Here is a 19,687-nt window from a genome sequence, read left to right on the forward strand (position 1 = left end):
ACCACCCAGTCTTGACCATATCATTCATGGCACCCTGCTTGGCTGCTTCCTTTCTCTTCAAAGTAACAGCAGAGCTGAAATCATGGAGGATTACAGTGCTCACAGAATAAGACAAATGTGCATTTTAAAACAATGCCTTTCTGGGGTTTTTTTTTTTTAAGTCCTGCACACCCCCTTTTCATTTTCTGTCTTATTGCTTTTATCTTGCAGAAGTATCTTTAAAGCATCCATCTGTTAAAGCTGCCCCTTTCTCTCAGTTTCTTCCCTACACATAAGCCCTCTTAGTTTCTGTAGAGACACTCGGCTTCTACCTGACACTTACCCTGTTCATAGCATTCTAGCCTAGCAAAGCAGGTCAAGAGGACAGAGTTAAGAGGTGTCAGGACTACAAGCATAAGGTCTACATACAAGGAGAAGAGCTTGATAAAATCCTAACACTCAGTTAAACTTCCAGTTTTGACAGGTAGCAATGCTTTTCTGAACCATACAAATGAGCTACCTTTTTCAGAACTTGCTTGGTCCCAAACCTTCTGACACCCTTGCAGGGGTAGGAGGGCTCTGCTGTTATTGATAAGACTGTCCATATTACCTAAAACTCCCATTTTTAAAAGGGGGGGGTGGTAAAAAGATAAGGGAAGTAGGGAATGAGTATTATAATGGTTCAATAAAACATCTTTGTATTATAATAACATCACCCACCTATTTGGAGTCACAGATACAGAACCCGGAGCATTTTGTGGTGCAGTTAAGTTTTACAAGACAGGCTAACACAGAGCTAAAAGTTTAATGACTCTAAACAACTTGAGAGTCCTAATAGTAGCATTTGGATAAGAGCAACTTATCAATGTTTGGATTCTCTCTGCATGTGAATATGTGTGTGTTCCCTGAATTTACTGTTTGCAAATGGAACTCTTAAAAATAGCTTTCTCTTTGGCATATGTACTTGTATATGTGTGCTGAGTGGGTTGTATAAACACATAATCTATTTGCATGCTCTAGAACTATTAAAAACAGTATTAACCTGCCTGCACAATAGAAAACAACACAAATTACAATGCCTATGGAGGTGCCAAAAAGTTGTAAAAGTCCTCTTAACCATAGTGATTTTTAATGTGTATAGAGCTCATAAGCAAGAATTTAAAAGCATTACCTTTCGGGTCCCTTCTGCTTTGCCAGCCGGCTCTTGTATCATGAGGTCAGAGCTGTCTGAGTTCCTCTTCATGGTATTGGCACTGTGAAGTTTTATACTGTAGTACTTAGTTGTACACTCACACATTGGTACCTCGCAAAGAGGAGGGCTGGGGCTTTGTTTGGATTGGTTAGAATCAGCATGACATCAGCAGATGACTAGTTTTTCCAGGGTGAGACATTTCATAATTCATTATCCAATGGAAATCCCTCTTGGCTTCTGAGACACTACCTGGGTGATGTACTGAGCCAGTAAAGCCTGTGGCTAGGAATAGTTCACCCTTTAAAAAAACTAAGAGAACCAAATACAGGCACATACATCTCCAGGAGTGTCCAGCCTTGACTTTATACTATTCACCCTTCCCCTTCTTGTTATATTCAGATTCAGTTTTATGTCTGTACATAGAACATCTGTTACTTCATAAAGTTGCCTCTATTTGCAAAGCACTTTACTTTTTCTACAGCAAAGAAAATTCATAGTGTTCTTTATAGGAAGTCTAATTTGGTAATTATAATTAAACTAAGCTATTTTCCTGAGGAACAACATAGGAAAATCTGTATGTCCATGTTCTGATGGTCTCCCTGCCTTGACTCACACTATTAATTTACACCTTGAAATTGAATGCCTGCTTCATACATCATTTATCACCCCAGACTTGGGGAAATGGTCCTTCTTTGCAAGTGAACTTCCTAAGTACCCTGCCTAGATCTTTAGAGTCCCATCCTAACTAGCAAAAACACAACCACAAAAACACACCAAAAAAGACATACATCGTTTTTTTTATACTAGAACTTCAAGTCCTGTAATTTATAAACATTATAAATATGAATGTGATGAAAAGAAGTGAACTCTTCCTGAAATAGTAAAGTTAGTTTTGGGGTTTTCTTTTGGGGGGGATCACACTGGCAGGGAGATAACATAGAGGGAGGAACACTCCGATAAGCCCAGTAAAGACTGGCCTTGTTCTCAGGAAGGAGCACAGCTGAAGTACTGGCCAGGTTCTCATGACAAGTTGGATAAAATGTGCAAAATTGGGAGCTAATGAAAGCCATATGACCAGATATGTTGTTTTGTGTGCCGGATTTAACATGCATAAAATAAACTTTTCACTGTGCCCACAAGCAAAATATAGAGGCTCTGGTCTCCTGATGTGTAGTGGGGCAAGGTTCCTTTAGGACACTAGGAGCTGTCTGTGCAAGGGTATCTCTTGACTACAAAGTGTGGGTGCTAGCTATATGTCGGGGAGGAGGGGAGAGGAGCATTCTAAGAACTGCATTAGAGAACTGAAGTAGGAAATGAAGTTGCAGGGCAAGAAAAGAATATGAGTGGCAAAGACATAAAGAAAATCAGAGATGGTCAATCCCATGCCCACCCCAGGATGAACATAAACACTTGGGAGACAGGCATTTCCATACTGTTTGATAAAAACCTCCAAGCAGCTAAACTCACCTCCTGCCTCACACATGATTTCAGGGAAAGTACCACTTGCACCAGAATGTAGTGTGGGTGGCACAGAAAAGTGCCTGGATCAGACCCCAGCTCTGAGGTTCCCTCATTATTTAAACTCAAGCCTCAGTTTTCCCATCTATAAAATGGGATCTATAATCTCAGGGTCAAAACTCAGTGGTCACAAAGAATGTTATTTCTGGACATACTAGTAGTTTCTTAAGCATGTGTGTCATGGGAATGTTCAGGACCCTGACTGCAGAGGCCACCTCACAGGGGTCACTCTGAGACCCTGTTGGCCTTTGGCACCACGGAAGTGCCCACCTGCTAAGCCAGTCTATCAGCTATGACATGACGTAGCTGGATCCCCCAACCTCAGAGCTGAACTACACTGGGAAAGCCTCCTCTCTCTCCGTGGAGATCAAGTTGGGGGTGGTGGAGGAAGCAGGCAGGTTAAAATAGCTTCTTTGGAATATTCTGGGCTGAAGATCTGCGTTTCCCTGCTGAATTCCAGGGCCCAGGGCGTGCGCTGGTCAGCCCAGCTCTGAACGGGGTTGGTTTCTCTTTCACTTCCTGCCCCCCCCAACCCCCCCCCCGCCCCCCCGCGGAGACTCCCTGCACCCAGGCCCTGTCCCTTCTCAGCCTGCCACCGTACCTTGAGCAGCACCTGCTGGCAGTTTCCAGGGATCACTCCCGAATGCGCAGCTCCAGCCCGGCTCGCGGGACGCCTGGACTCAGGGCCAAGCCGGTCCAAGCGGCCGCCTCTATTTTTACCCTGAACACCAGCAAGGGCAACTTCGTTTAAAAGCGCAGCTCTTGATTTTTCCCCCCCTTTGGCAGCTAAAGAATTCAGGGAGGGGAAGAAAAAAAAAATCACTGTTCAGTGAGTGCAGCTGGGAATCTCTGATCCCAGCCCTTGGTGCCAGGGAATGTCAGGGACCGGGACCTGCAGTGGGGCTGGCGGTCTCCGGGCCGGCCGATGTGAGCGGCAGCACAGGCCTGGCGCCCGCAGAGTGCCCCTTCCTGAGTGTGGAGTTCGGTCCCACCGACTACCGCACTGGCAGAGTGGCCCGCTGCCACCGCGCTCTGCACCTAGCGGAGGCGTTCTGATTTACTGGCTACTTCACAAAGCTCCAACTCCACGCTGGCCCTGTGCTCGCCTGGAGGAGCAGCCACTAGCGAACCCGGGGAGCAGCTTGCTGTGAGGAGGAGCCCGGAGGGAAACTGGTACCTTATTTTACTGTAATTGCAAAAGAAGCGATGTGCCAGAGATTTATATTTAGAAGTTGTATGTTTCTACTTTTATGTAAATGGAGCAATTAGGGCCTGTCTTGTTTCTGCTAACTCGAATGCGTGAGCATTGCTGGGGAGCTGGTGTTTTCAATCACAATTAGTGAGCTGGTCAAGACACACAGTTCCTTTGAGGATAGAGCTCCTTTGTGCGGATGGGGAGACCTGCATTTTGGTGCTGGCCTGTGGCTTGGGGTGACACATATCTTAGGGGCACAGCTAACTCTGGACTAGCGTGTTTGCCCTGTGCAGCAGCTGGGCCCATATAAAGTTGGCAGAGATCAAGAAGTGAGAATATTCACTTTTCCTCTCAAGCAAACCGTATGTCCTTAAGCATTCATCCAGACTATTGATCGCTCTTCCCTCACTATTCCTGAATCGAGGAGACGGGCTTGGAAAGGGGGCCATTGTCCAGGACTCTGTGGTTAGCTGCTGCTCACACACATCCTATGATTCAGTCAAACATGCCAAACAGGGGCTATGGACACCCTCAGCAGGTGACTGAGTAGTGTCCTCTGATTCAACTGAATGACAGGAGGCTGCTGGTTCCGAGGCACCGACAAGCTGCTGACAGACAACTCAGGGTGTTTGGTTCCTTCCCATGAAAAATCTGTTTCCAAAAAATCATGATTTCTGCCTCATCCCCACTGAGAAAGGGAACATGAAACGTGACTATGGAAATGAACATGACTTTCGAGGTGTTCCCAGCAGCTGAGTATTATTCTGGGTATAGGAAGGAAAACCTTGCCTCTTTATGAGCACTTATCCGCCTCCCCCAAGAGGCATCTCAGCATCCAGAAAACATGGACAAGATTCTAAGTGGTATTTGCTGCAGTCGACTGTGGGAGTCCCTGGTTAAGCATCCCGTCAAATGGCTTCAATAGAGTATGGGTTTGGCAGACCTATCTGTTTCCTACCAGCCACAGCCTGCAGCCAGTTTGGGCCAAATGTTCGATGCAAGGATTTGGGCCAGAGCTATAGCCACACTTTTCAGTCAAAATCAAGCTGGGGGTGGGGAGGTTGTGCTTCTAAGTTAGATCAAGAATGAATACTTCAAAACAGAGGTGGAAAGGGGAGCGTTAAAATGCCTCTGAGATGTATCAAAAACAACAAATCAGAAATAGTTAACCCAAAACTCCCTGATCTCTAAGATTCACACCTGAATATTCCTCCAGGCCTCATGCTGTCTAAGAGGGTCTGCTCTCAGAGTATTGAAGATTGTTAACTGAACAGTGCACCCAGATGTTAGAGCTAAAAGGGAAAAAGAAAAAGAAGGGGGGAAAAGTAAACTGTTCTTCTTCATTCCAGAGCAGCGATTCTCAGCTGAAGCAATTTTGCTCCCTGGGACATCTGACAATGTTTTCAACTGTCACAACCAGGAAGGAGGTGCCACTGGCTTCTATTGAACAGAGGCCAAGGATGCTGAGAGCCCTCCCACAATGCACAGCACAGGATGGTGCCCACGCTAGAGAAATTAGCAATGATTATACAGTGGAGAGGCCCTGAGTTAGAGTCGTGGTTTTAAGCTTTCACCCAATTCCTTTTCCATCCATGGTCCAAGAGGACTTGGAAACCCAGACTATAACACTGGAAAATAATCCATTTATGCAAAGTATTAGTGATTGACTTGACCCTGGTTCCTCATGCGTGTGTGATACTCAATGGCTAGTGACTCACATGAGGCAACAGATAACTGACTTTCCATGGGCAACCTTGTCCCCACCTATCTTCTCACGTTCTCTCAGGACATTTCCTGCCAATTTTGGGGTTGAACCAAGGGCAGTCTTGGTGGCAAGCAACAAATCTAGATGAACTGATTCATATCCAAGGTATTCAAAGACAACAGATTCAAAAAAAAAAAAAAAAGGAAATGAAGAACTGGCATCCTGACTGTAGCTATTTAGTAACAGCTCAATCAATGCAACAGAGAATTCCCCAAAAGTAAATTTTACAAATGTAAGATAGCTGTGCTTGTCTTAACTTTTAAAAAAAGGAAAAAAAATAGCTTCATTTTATTACCTTGTACCTTAACAGAATTACATACAATAAATTCCCAAAGAAACAAAGCAAAGTTCTTGCCGAAATCCAAATGTACATTCCAAGCAACATAATGTCCCGCCAACACCCTTCTTAAAAGGAAGTAAGGCTGTTAAAGGAAGGCTGTGGCTCCTCCAGGTGGCCCCAGACGTGATTGTGAAAGATACAGAAAAAGCGTCATCAACAACAAATGATGCACATCGCACACAGAAGCAGCCTACAACAAGCTAGCATGGGTGTGAATATTGTTCAAGATGAGGCCCAACATCCCAAGTTCATGGCTTAGCTTCTGGGTGGCTCAGGTCATCCAGAAAGAAGAAGGTAAGTCAAAGTTCATCTGTCAATGGACAGAGCCATAAGGGGAGTGTCTTAGACATCATGACTCTATGTCATCTCCTCCAAGATGTGAATCATAGTCTACTCAGGTAAATGGTCATTTTAGAACCAAAAGCCTCAATCAACTCCCAAATGATTCATAAATGCCTGGATTTCTTCCCAAGGATGGCTAGTACATGCAGAAACTCAATAATCACTTGTAACCTATAGAGAAACCACGCAAATATACCTTCTCAAAATTCTGACCAACATACATAATGTCCATAAATTGTCATAACTCAGTTTAAACCCAATCAGGAAACATCTGCTACAGAAATTGATTTATTTCCCCTAGAAGACTACGGGAAACATTCTCAAAGGAACATAGAACAGAGCGTTACCACTCTTTTCCTTACCTGGATCCCCTAAGATAACAAGTCCCATGTTCCTGGGTTGAAGACACAGAGATTCAACGTTTGGGTTCCATTAGAATGACAAGAGACTTTTATTCTAATCCAGTTTCGCTTATCCACAAAGATAACTCTACAATTTGTTCTCCAATTATAGATCCAAAAGCTTGACGCTGTTCTCTCTCTCTCTCTCTCTCTCTCTCTCTCTCTCTCTCTCTCTCTCTCTCTCTCTCTGTGTGTGTGTGTGTGTGTGTGTGTGTGTGTATGTGTGTGTGTGTGTTAGACCAGTGAATAGCTGCCTCCTGCATGTCCTGATAAAGTCCAAAGGTTGCGTCCTTCTGTGGGAGCAGCTCCCAGGCACGTCTAAGCCACAGTGGCTTGGGTGCTGTTCTTCACTGCACTGTGACCTCTCCTATGCATGCTCTGGCAGTGCTCCCTGGCAGCACCCTGGCCTGGTCAATAACTATTTCCAGGTGTCCTACTCTAATCTCAGGAAGGTCAGGTTTGGAAAGGTGGACTAGCAAGCAGGACTCTGTCAGCATTGATCAGTTTGGGGAAGCAACGTGTAAGAAAGTACAATAATCTTGTGTAGTTTAGCTGGGTCACTAAATTCACTAAATTTATGGCCACAGTCCCTTGTCTTAACACTTACTCACTCCCCCTGAAAGATGGACTAAAATGATGAATGGAAGAACAGTCGTTGTATTAAAGAAAAAAAATCGCATCTCTCAAAAACCATTTGTGATCATTTTAATGAAACGACTGGAAAGCCAATAATGTCATTTTGGCCAACTCTAACATCATTTAGCTATGAAATGAGAACAATTAAAATGGCGCTCCCTGTAGAGAAGAGTTCACCAATAACTTCTTTAACTCTCAAGAAGCTTTTGTTTTATTAGATGCTGTTAGCTTCATGTTAGTCACAGGGAAAAAAAAAAAATGCCCACATACACACGCACGACTAAATGTAGTCAGTTTGCTCAGCTGCTGCTGACGTCACTGCTGCCCACTAGGAATGAGTTACTGTAATAACCCCCTTTTATTAATCATAGGCTGGAGGAAGCACAAAGTGAGTGACATCATTAGGCAAAGGACTGGCTAACTCATGCTCCAATTTACTCAGCTTTATTATAACATTTCTCAAGTGTCATACGAAAGTGATTACCATTTCACACTTTCCCCCTCTGAGCAGTCATCACTGACCTTCAACTCAGACTCCCAGAGAAGAGTTGGTTTTTCAGATGGAGGTGCAAAAGAGCCAAGTCTCACTAAGGGTCTTTATTCCAGGAACGAACATCCCCAGGACAGCTTCTTTCTGGACTGCAGATGGAGGCCATCTCTGAAAGGATAGCATTCCACATGACCTTTGCTTCACTCGAACCCTGGTGGCCGCATCCAATTGCGGAAGGCAGTTCTGGTATGTCTTCATAGTGACCTAGGCCTTGCATTGTGCACAACTGAGCTCCAAAAATGTGAAAAATCCCATTGGGAGACTGGCAAAAGTTAATGAATAGCCGTATGGGTCTTGAAGTTAGACTGCAGGGGGTTATGTTCATCATTTTCAGACTTGAAGGCTTCTGAAGGACTCACTGTTGTCAGTAGTGTGGTTCCCCTGACTAGTGAGCACCCGTCACAATGCATGTCCTCCACAAATAACAATCATGCATGCAGGATGAAGGCACCACTAAAACCCATCACATAGAACATGACTCTTATGTAGGCCACATGGCCCCTGGTGGTATTTTTTTTTTTCTTTTCCTCAAAAAGCTTCACTGGCTAAAATGAGCCTTTACTGTCCTTCTACATTGAACACTGGAATGACACTCACACATTCTGTAACTGACCAGGGTAGGTTAGGAAAAGGGAAACCCAGCCGCATACTCAGCTTTGATACCAGCTTGAAAGTGACAACCCAGCCCACATTTGTGTGGTCCAGCTCCTCATGCACTCCTACGCACCCAATGGAGAACTTCAGGAGCTGAAGAGGTAGATAACTGAAAGAGAAGGAAGACCACTTTAGCTCAAAAACTGCCAAGAACACTGCATCATGTTTCCGTCACATTTTCTGTTCTTGTTTTCCTTCTCTCTCTCTCTCTCTCTTTTTTTATTTTGTTTTTATCCTTAGACAAGGTCTGACAGCCAGAGGAGATAGAACTTGACCTTGCAATCCTCCTGCCTCCACCTCCCAAGTTCTTGGATTATAGGAATGTACTCCCACATCCAACCTCTTTTCTTTTGACCATACAAAAACTGACTGTTCCCATAATGATGTGTGGACACACACACACACACACACACACACACACACACACACACACACACACACTCCATACACCAGGAAAAAAACATTTTATCATAATCCGAGTTGTCTTCAAGCTCATAAACTGGCATCTAGCAGATGTTACTTTGTAGAAGCCCTCACTCACTCCCTTTCTTGTAGTTCTAACCTGAGGTTATTTTAAGGAGCCAAAGAATCAACTAAAGTTTAGTTGGACACACATGAGAGATGTATGGTAGAACAGAAGAGACGGCTAGAATCCTGGGGGCTTTGGATAACGGTAGAATTGACTCAGCAACTGCCGAATGCAATTGTCAGGTGAGATACCTTACTACTTGGGCCTTTTCCGGCTCAGTATTAAATCATGAGCAGTCTCCTAGGAGATGGATAGGCTTTCAGAATGATAGGCTACTCCAGGAAGGATGTGCTAGACTATGTTACATGATAAATCAACCCAGCAACTCTCAGATCTCCAGATCGGAAGCTTCCTTAAGCAAAGAATGCCACGACAGGAAGGCACAGGGTCAACCAGGTAATTGGTGGCTGAATCGAACTCCTTAGGTGAGAACTGCGCATGTGGCAGTTTTCAACCTTTCTATGGCTAAATTTATCCTGTACTTTACTCCTCTTTCAGTGAAAGGATACTCCTGAGTTACAGAAGATGCCCTGCAAAGGCGCACCAAATACAAATCATGTGCACTGTGTTTGTTAATACTGTGACTAGGGGAAGTTCCCACAGGGCCACTTGGAACTCTTATGAGATTTTCTGAGGCAGAAAAAAAGAACAACAAAAAAAAAAACCCAACATGACCACCAAAGAAATCAAATCTTCTGGACTTGGGAGAATGTTCCGGATTTATCAGGTGATTGAGCTATTACTCCCTTGGAAAGAGACAACAGCGCCCTCTTTTGGTGCATTAGCATAGAAAGAAACTATAGACGGTAGCTGATAGGCCCACTCCCAGGCAATTGCTTTTCAAATGACACTCACCCTGAATTTAAAAGTAACATATATTCTCTATACAGAATATGAAGATGCATGCAAATATAAAAAATGCGAATCACATGTGACCTTCCTTCTCAGAATCCTCGCTATCTTGGTGTGTGTGCAAAACAAAATTGGAAATGAATAATTGGATAAACTGATATTTTTCGTCTCTCATTCATTATATGTTGACGATTTTCAATGGCCATATTTCTTGGAAAAGCACCGTGTGAAGGATAATAAATCAAATACATTCCTTTATTTTTAAAACCAGCCAACTAACAGCGTGTAGTCAGTTCCAAAATTTTGTAGGCATTTTTGAAATTTTACTTCATCTCTCATTACTTCCTTAAGATAAATTCCTAGAAAATGAATTATTGGGTCCATTAATGTGGACATATTTAATATCTCCATACATGTTACCAAGTTGCCCTCTTACAAGTTCTAATAGTGTAAGAGCATGGCCCCTTCCCTGTGTTTCAGCCTGGGTCTTAGCTTAGTTAGTTCCAATCCTCCTAGATAAATCCATTGTACATTTTCTTTAAATTTAGATTTTTAAGTTACTCATTAAGATTAAACATTTCATTGTTCATTTGTATGAGTTTCTTTTGAGTCATTGACAAGTTTTAGACTTTTCATATTTCAAATAAAACTTAATTATGTACAATTTAATATAAGCATATTCTGCTATTACTAAGGGATCTTGGTAGCCAAGACTGCATCTTACTTTCTGTTACCTATTGTCATGACTTCTCCCATGTTAATTCTTTATCATTTAATTTTGTTTACAGTATTTCAGACAAAAGAGTACTTAAATATATGCAGACCATTCTAGCCTTCTCCATGTATGTTGAGGTTTTACTATCGGGAAATCCAATTGATATTCACCTGTGTTTTCTTCTAAATTTCCTCTTCTATATTTTATTCTTCAATCCTGAATATCTAGAATGCATTTGCTATGAAGACCAAGAGCTTCATAGCAAGTATACTCTGGCCTTCCATATCTATCCTTACTTAAAATTTGTAATTTAATGGTGATAAATGATTAAATAGCATTTATTTTTTATTTAAGTAGATTTTTTTCTGTTTATGAAAACCCTACTGATTTTTAAAATGTTTTCTTCTATTGCATTTTTGACAAGTGTTTTTATTTGTTTCCACATTTTTCTTCAACACATAAGTAAATTGTTGGGTTGAAAAGCCTTTAGGTTTTAAAGGTCCATTTTGCCTTTTCTGTTTTGCTGATTCCTTTTCTATTAGTTGCAGAACGGATGCAAAAAACGCCCCTGTTGCCATTTTGTTCCTTTTCTGGTGATTCATCTGTTTAAGATTTATTTTATGTATTTAAATTAGGGTTGTGGTGTGTGCATTAAGAGTGCCCAAGGAGGTCAGAGGTGTAAGATCCCCCTGGAGCTGCAGTTATAGGCTTTTGTGAGCCACCTAACATGGGGGCTAGGAACTGAACTAGGCCCTCTGCAAGTTCTCACCCTTAACCACTGAGCAATCTCTCCCACACCCTGTGACTCATTTTTTTTAATAGTACATCTTTTTTATAAAAATTCCATCTTCTTTTCCCCCTCTACCTTGCCCAGGGACCAATTTATTATTATTTTTTTTGATGAGTCAAAAATACGCGGGGAGCTCCCAACTTCAGTAGGTGCACCACTGCACCCTAATCCAGTTGAAGGTCAACTCACCTCTCATACAGAAAATGACTCTTCTTTGTATTTAGGAGTGAATTTCAGAAGGAGGAAGAAGAAATGCAAAGATTGTCGTGGTGGGTGATACTTCTTAAAGCATCTTAAAAAAATCCTTTCGTCTCTTTAGTATCACAGCCCTCATAGTCAGTAAAGAGTTTTAATGATCCTGTACTCTGTCCTCAAATATCTTACTATTCCCCACTCTGGTGTCTCTGATAGTTGGGCATTTGTTTTGTTTTCTTCTTGTTGTTGTTTTTGTTTGTTTGTTCGTTTGTCTTTGTTTGGGTGGGATTGTTTTGTTTTGTTTTGGTTTTTGATGCTGGGTATTGAATCCAGAGCCTCATGCTCACTGAGCAAGCATTCCACCACTAAGTTACATTGTCAACTCCCTTTTACTTTTTACCGTGAGACAGTCTCATTATATTTCCCAGTCTAGGCTTGCAATCATTCTGTAGCCCAGACAAGCCTTGAACTTTCACTCCCCTTATGTACTGAATAGCTGGGACTGCAGGTGTACACCACCAAGCCTAGCCTCTGATAACTGTTTGACTTCCGAAATGGGATCCTGAGTTAGAATGTCAGTCCTTAAATACAGTAAGCCAGGAGCATTTACTTCCTGTCATTGCTGATTTTGAGACATCACCATTTGCAGATCTATTTCTTATAGCAGTGAATGCCTTCCCAGGAGGGAGCAGAGACTGGGGTGAAAGCGATCTAAAAGACAGAGTCCTGGGAGCCGCATATTTAAGAGAAAGGTGTGGGAAGAGAAGCCTGTGCAGAATTTGGCACAGTAGTCAGGGTGGGGGAAGAAAACTGAGGACAGATCACCTTCCAGGAAGCCAAGAAGAAAGTTTGGAAGTATCAGGTGACACAGGTCAGCCAATGAAGGTACAAATTGTCTGGCAGGGGGGACAATACCGAAATTGCTGCCAGTTGAAGCAGACAGGGTCTGGTCGAAGGTAGTTGAATTTCTGAAGCCTTGCTTTTGAAGCAGACTTGCGGCCAGAGCACCTCATTGCCCGGATGCTGCAAGGTGAGAATCTTATTCACCACATGTTCCTCTGAGACTTTCTTCCTCTCCACAGGCCCTCAGATAATGAACTACAAAATTATGAAATGAAACCTCTGAAGCATGGGTCAAAAAATAAACCTCCCCACCCTATGAAGCTGTTTTGTGTTTGGTGTTTTGTCACAGTGATAGAAAGCTGACTGCCACAGATAAAGTCAGGATGCTCCAAGTGCCATTAGAGTCCAGTGACATTAAACGCAACTGAAGTTTCCAGTGGCATCAAATCACTTACTTATGTGTTGCCTAGTTGGTTTTTTTTTTCTATCTCAAAGTATACAAGAAAGAAACTGATTGTTTAGATAAAGCACTATTGTCTTGAAGTCCACTCTACCATGATGAAAATATCCCACACCCCATGCTGTGCAATAAACTACCTGTGGACTGCATGTGCTTCTTCCGCTTCAGAGTAGTGGCCATTGTGATTGTTTCATAGTGGTGCATGTAGAGGCATCTGAAGACAGGGTCTGGTAGGATGAGAGTCCCCACAGCACAACAGAGGAAGTAAAAGCCTGGCTGGGTGGCACATGCCTATAAGCCTAGTGCTCAGGGCCCAAGTAGGTTGGCTCTGATAGGAAGACTCAGGTAGAAGGGCTCAGGTAGGAGCACTGAATATTTAAAGCCAGACTAGGCTACATAGCAAGACTTATCTGGGGTAGGAAAACAAAAAAGGTCAATGGAAAATGGGTATATTTACTACTGAGGTGAAAGAAAGACATGAAACCAGAATGCAACCAATGGTTTGTACAAATATCATTATGTAAGAATACAGGAGATAGACACGGGAATGAAGTTTAGCTATCCTGGAGGAAGACACAGAGAGCTAGGAAGCATGAAGCTTCCAAAGAGCCTATTGAATGACAAAATGCCAAAGGGAAATGGTAATGAAGAGCTGATCCATGCAGGATGTGGTTAGGGAATGGATTTCTTGTATGGGGTAGGTATGAAAGTCCTTGATATTAAGGAATTCAAAGACAAGTAAAGGAAAGTGGAATGAATCAAACTTATAGAGTGTGTAGGAGGCACCCAAGATGTACAGGATGATAGCCAAAGCCCTAAATTTGTCCTCCTGAGTGAGCAGGAACACAATGTAGGTGTTATCATTGTTGTTACCAATGATCTGTAGACACCGTGAGAAACATTTGATGTATGTGCAATCCCTTTTCATCCACAAAGTTTCTGAAGCAGGTTTGCGCATTGATGCCATTTATAGATAAAGCCACCTAGGCTTAGAAAAGCCAAATAACTTGTCCCCAGGACATGCACTAAAGGTGTAATTGAGCTATGATTTCAGTAACTAAGCCATCTCACTGTGGCAGTGGCAAAAGCCTTTAGTGGCTCCAATCTTATGCTCACCTATGTGTTCTATATCTGGGAAGCTGCTTGACTTGAGGAAATACTGGGGATCCAGTGTCAGGAAAGATGATAGTGGACCAAGAATTCAGGGTGAAAACTGAAAATGAATCACAATTCCCTGATGCTGGAACAAGTGGGAGTGTTAGGAATGGTGCAAAGAGCAGAGGAAGGTTGGGGGCCTAGGCCTATTGGAAGGAATCCTTGGAAAAGCAGACTCTAAAAAGGCCTTGAATTGGAATGGTGTTAAAGACTGACAAGCAAACAATAGTTGGTCTTACAATTTCACACTGAAATATGTGTGTGTGTGTGTGTGTGTGTGTGTGTGTGTGTGTGTGTGTGTATGTGTCTGTATATACACATATATATATAGAATGCTAGTTTGTATATACTAATAGATATTAAAAGAATACTAAAAATGAAAATTAAATGTAGAAGAGCTTCATTAGCATGATACCTTCAACTTGATTGCTACACCAATTCCTATTCCTACGATGATAACATGTCAACAAAAGCATTGCCATGACAATAAGAAGAAATTTTAATATACATACACAGGTGATTAGGGTTAGTGACTTTAGAACTCAATCTTCCTTAATCCAGTACATGAATTTCACTCTATCTACAATCTCCAACTGTTCCCTTCCACCTAAATCCTGGGTTAGGAGTTGAGAGTGAAGGGGGTCTTGTTGAGTTTCTTCAGTCTTGATGGGATGGGGAGCATGATGAACTGTCATCTTTTATGTGTTTCCACCAAGATATCTTCTGGGTTGCTCTATGCAGATCACAGCTAGGTTGTGTAGCTAGAGTTTTCCTGCCTGGCCCACAGTCAGGACAAATCTCTCTCACCGGCCAGTCCCACAGCCACTCAGACCCAACCAAGAAAACACAGAGACTTATATTGCTTACAAACTGTATGGCCATGGCAGGCTTCTTGCTAACTATTCTTACAGCTTAAATTAATCCATTTCCATTAATCTATACCTTGCCACGTGGCTCGTGGCTTACCGGCATCTTCCATGCTGTTTGTCATCGTGGCGGCTGGCAGTGTCTCTCTGACTCAGCCTTCCTTCCACTTCCCAGCTTTATTCTCCTCCTTGTCCTACCTATACTTCCTGCCTGGCCACTGGCCAATCAGTGATTTATTTATTGACCAATCAGCAACACACTTGACATACAGACCATCCCACAGCAAGGTTGTTCCTCATTCATAACTGTAATTTTTTATTTTTTAAATTCTAGTAGCTATAATAGGTACATATACAAATAATGAGCAAAATTAAGCAACAGGGAGAAAATTTTTTAGTATTGCTTGGTAGATGGTAATGATCTGATTTTTCAAAATCCACACTTACACGCAAGACACATGGCTTTTTTTAAACCTCAAACCCATACAAGTGAGCAAAAAGTCAAATTTTGGTTATACTTTTTCCTTTTGTCAGCCCAAAGTATTCTGAGAATTGGCCAAAAGAAAGCCTGTCTGCTAAAGTTCCCCAACATACCAACTGGCTGGTGCTAAGATTCCAGTGTCTCTAGTGGCACAGGCCCACAGGGACTATGGCCTAGCTGCTGTCTCTGGGCATTGTCCAATCTCTTGCTAGTCTTTTCTGGGAGGTAGTTATGACTTCCCACCCCCATCCAGCGCCTCTCTTAATCCTGTCCAATCCATCATCCTTATTCTGTTCCCTATGTCAAATGACCATCACTGCCCTTTTCAGATTTAGGAACACTGTGCCATGAAGAAGCACTTGAGGCAAGTCTTGACTGTCTACTATTCATACAGGAAAAAGATAATATGGAGACTAGAATGCACGTACTCGGTCTTTTAATCCTACACCAGCAACCTTACATAGATGTCTCTGATCCATTTTACAAGGGAGGTAGATGAACACTTTGAATTGACTCCTTGTTCAATTTTCAACAGCAATTTGCCTTGTCTCTGGAAAGCCATTAAAACAGTTCTCACAAATAGTAGCAGGAGTCTGCCACTGTGTTGCGAATGTGTTTCCTCCCTTTGCCCCCTTCCCAAAACTGCCCTTGTGTCCTGACTGTCTTGATACTCTGGTCCCTGGTGTCTTTGGGAGCTCCCTTTCCCTCTCTGCTAGGATCTTCTTTCTTCTCTTTTCAGTCTACATTCAAACTCTTTTTGAGACACTATCCCTACTTTATGGGTTCAGTAGGTGCTGTTTTCTAAATCATCCTTATAAACACCCATATTGTGACTACCCAGTAGTTCCCTTTAGGCTATTTTAATGTAATACATCAACTTCTTCAATGCCTACTTTTGAACTTCAGTCCCCATTAGCATCCACCCCACCGTGACTTTGACTGTTTTCTCTTCCCTACTACTAAGTGCAATTAAAAAGAGTGCTATGCCCATTCCCCTGCTCATTATTTCTATGATATAGGCTCTCTGCTCCACAAAAAGTAACAGATAGTAGAACAAGGTCCTGTGGCTTTGCCTATGTTCTGCCATAATGAAAACCTTGGCATACATTAGTGATTAATTTTATTAAAATAAATGAGAAACAATAACCATTACCATGTGGAGGTGCATTGTTCACCATAGATCACAACTGTTAACTAATTAGTTATTGAATCTTCTGGATTAATGTCTCTGATGTTCTTTTTATCTCACATTTTCTGTATCTTTACTCTGAGTCCTGGGACTTCAATTCTGTCATCCATCTCCTCTACTTTTTTTTTTTTACTAGAGAATAATACAAATGTTCTTACAAACTGAAAATATAAGTCCAAAGTCCCCTTCTGTTTTAGGGCTTCATTTGTTCTGAAACATTTTAGAGGGGGGAAAGTAAGTCCTGTTCCTGACCTTGAGAAATTTCTTTGTGTTTCCACACCATCAAACTGTTTGTTCAGCTGCTATACCTCTGGTTTTCCTCAGTCCGGTGCTGTTATAGTGTCTCCTGATTTGGAGTGGACTGTGCCTGTTATGCAGCTGGCACATGTCCTGTGAGTGGAGTGGGTGCTTTTCGCTTGAGGCCTGGTCTGCTTTCTCTCCTCTATTTCTGGATGGTAGGAAATTTACCATCTGGATTGATTTACTTCTCTGTATCTTAATCTTTGAGCCTATAAGACCATCTGCTATTATCATAAGAACCCTAAAATATCAGAATCAATTGCTAATGAAAGCTTTCTTTTGTTATGGCCCACAAGGTAGTTAGTTAAGACTAAGGGAGGCTTCTGATGAAATGTAGGCACTACCCTGATCCCGAGGCATAAAGAGGCATTTATCTCAACAGAGCCAACTCTCTAAACTGTTTTTCTTTTTTCTCCCATTTTTATTATAGAAGCTTCCTTACGTTAAATCGGAACAGAAAGAGCCAATTCCCATCATAACCATAGCTTCCTGAACCAGGAATGAAGAGATGTAATGTAGATCCTGACCCCACATGTATTGAGGAGGCCCCAAAACACCATTGAACTGATTAATCCATGGTTTCTCTGTACATAAAGGGCATAAATTTCAACACAGTTTTGTTAGAATTTAAGTAACAGTGTATATTTTGTTGACCTTAGAAATAATGTCTTAAAAACACTCATCACTAACCGTCAATGGTCAAACTCTTAATCTCAACACATAAATTTATACACATAACACAGCGTATAATTTATACATTTTGCTAACTTTCACATGTCATAGAACATGGCTGACATCCATAAGAGCAAACTGAATAAACAAACCTGCAACAGCAGCATTATCATCATCTTTTCAGGAAAGAAACATACCCAGAAATGAACAATGGGAAAATGGGGCAAAGTATGAAAGAAGAAATAGAGAATTTGGCATTGTGGGTTCAAAAACTTGAATACCACATTAAAAATTGGACAAGAAGTCTGTCCAATTACAAGAAAACTTTCTTAAGCTAAGAGAAATAGCAGAATGTATAGATTGAAAAGGGCTAAATACGTTTCAGTAATTGTTAATAAAAATTAACCCAAAATGTTTTCCTTTCCTGTCAGATGAAAGATGATGTTTTATTTTGTGGGTTGAATACAGGTTGGCCAAGTAGGAGCCAGCACATCAGTTAATGAAAATTTTCAACAAATGCTTGATTTAGTTATCTGTTGAATTGGGCTAAAAAATAACAACTCTGCTTTAAGAAAAAGAAAATGGTCCATTCTTAGCTATGTCTGAGTGACTATCCAGAAACATATATGCAAGTGTCCCTGATTGGTCTACGCTATCATGCAAGAGGCCTCATGACCTTTGTAGCCACATGGAAAGGATATCATAAGTTAATATTTATTAAATATATTGCCAGGGGCATGTGGCAGTACTACAGCAAAGCAGGGAGATTTTTCTTATAGTCTCAGACATTACCTCACAGCAAAGATGATAATCCATCCAGGCCCACAACGTAAACTCTGCAGTGCATTGTGACAGGGTGACTTAATAGTCATGGGGAGGGTAAGTCAGACACAGGTTGCAAGTAACTATACTAGGGTTGAGACAGCTCAAGACAATTTGACTCTTGACCTGCAAGATTCCACCTATCCAAATTGGGATGTTGTACTCAGTCAAGACCAAGGAGTCAGTAGGACCTTTAATACAGATGCAGCTTCTCAGAGAACTTCTGCTTTCCACCAGTGGTTGAAAATAACCAAAAAAGGGAATCAGGAAGATGGCTTCACCGTGAAAGAATGAAGCAATTAAAATATGTCTCTAGTTTCTGTCCTTGGAGCAGTTCTAAGAAAAATATGTATAAGAGATGGATATGGAGCATTTTCACAATGCAATAGACAGTGAGATTCAGACAAGAAGGACCTACTTGGCCTTTCCTGCCATCTTCTCTTTCTCCCATACAACCTTTCCAGCTCATTCTACTACTCATAACTATTCTCTGTTGACCATAATTTTTCTAATCAAAATGAGACAACACAAATGTGTGTTACCTGCCATTCTCATCAATTTATTCTGCATCAAACACCCATGAGATAGGATGTGGGTCTGATTTATAATTAGCTAAAACGGGAACAAGTAAAGCAATACATTAATGTGTGAATTTAATGTGTTATTAGTTACCATGAATGATCACACTAGCAATAATATTGCTGTATTCATGAGCCTGAGTGAATTTTCTGAGCATAGAGCATCTCCATGTTTGGAAACATGCCTTGGAGTTGCCAAAGCTGAGAGACCATCAGGGTCTTCTAGAGTCGTGGTGCTGCCGAACACTGATGTTCCTGCATCATTCCATGGGAATGGTGTGTCTAAGCCTTTTGGAGCTCCCTCATACCCTGTCCACACTCAATAAATGCTGCTTAACCAGAGGATGTGTTCCATCTCACTTTTCTTTCCCCTGAACACCTTGATTTGAGGAGCCACAAATGTACCCCTAAGTAATTTATTCCATTGCTTAATTGTTTAAACAGTCCAAAGATGTTTTCCTACTGTCTTAGTTGGATGTTTTCATTCTCCTTTTGAGACTCAGTCTAGTACTCTTGCTCTTGTGCAGGTACGTTAGTTACCCTATACTATTTAGTGGTTAGGATACCATACCTGGAGAACCTTGCTTCAATTTTCTTATTCCCATGTAGTCACAGCCAAGAATGTGTTTGTCCTTAGATTCCATATATAAGCCGAGTTTGGTTCACAA

This window comes from Peromyscus californicus, unplaced genomic scaffold (genome assembly GCF_007827085.1).
Source record: "Peromyscus californicus insignis strain IS unplaced genomic scaffold, ASM782708v3 Scaffold_8__1_contigs__length_139910024, whole genome shotgun sequence".
Lineage (NCBI taxonomy): Eukaryota > Metazoa > Chordata > Mammalia > Rodentia > Cricetidae > Peromyscus > Peromyscus californicus.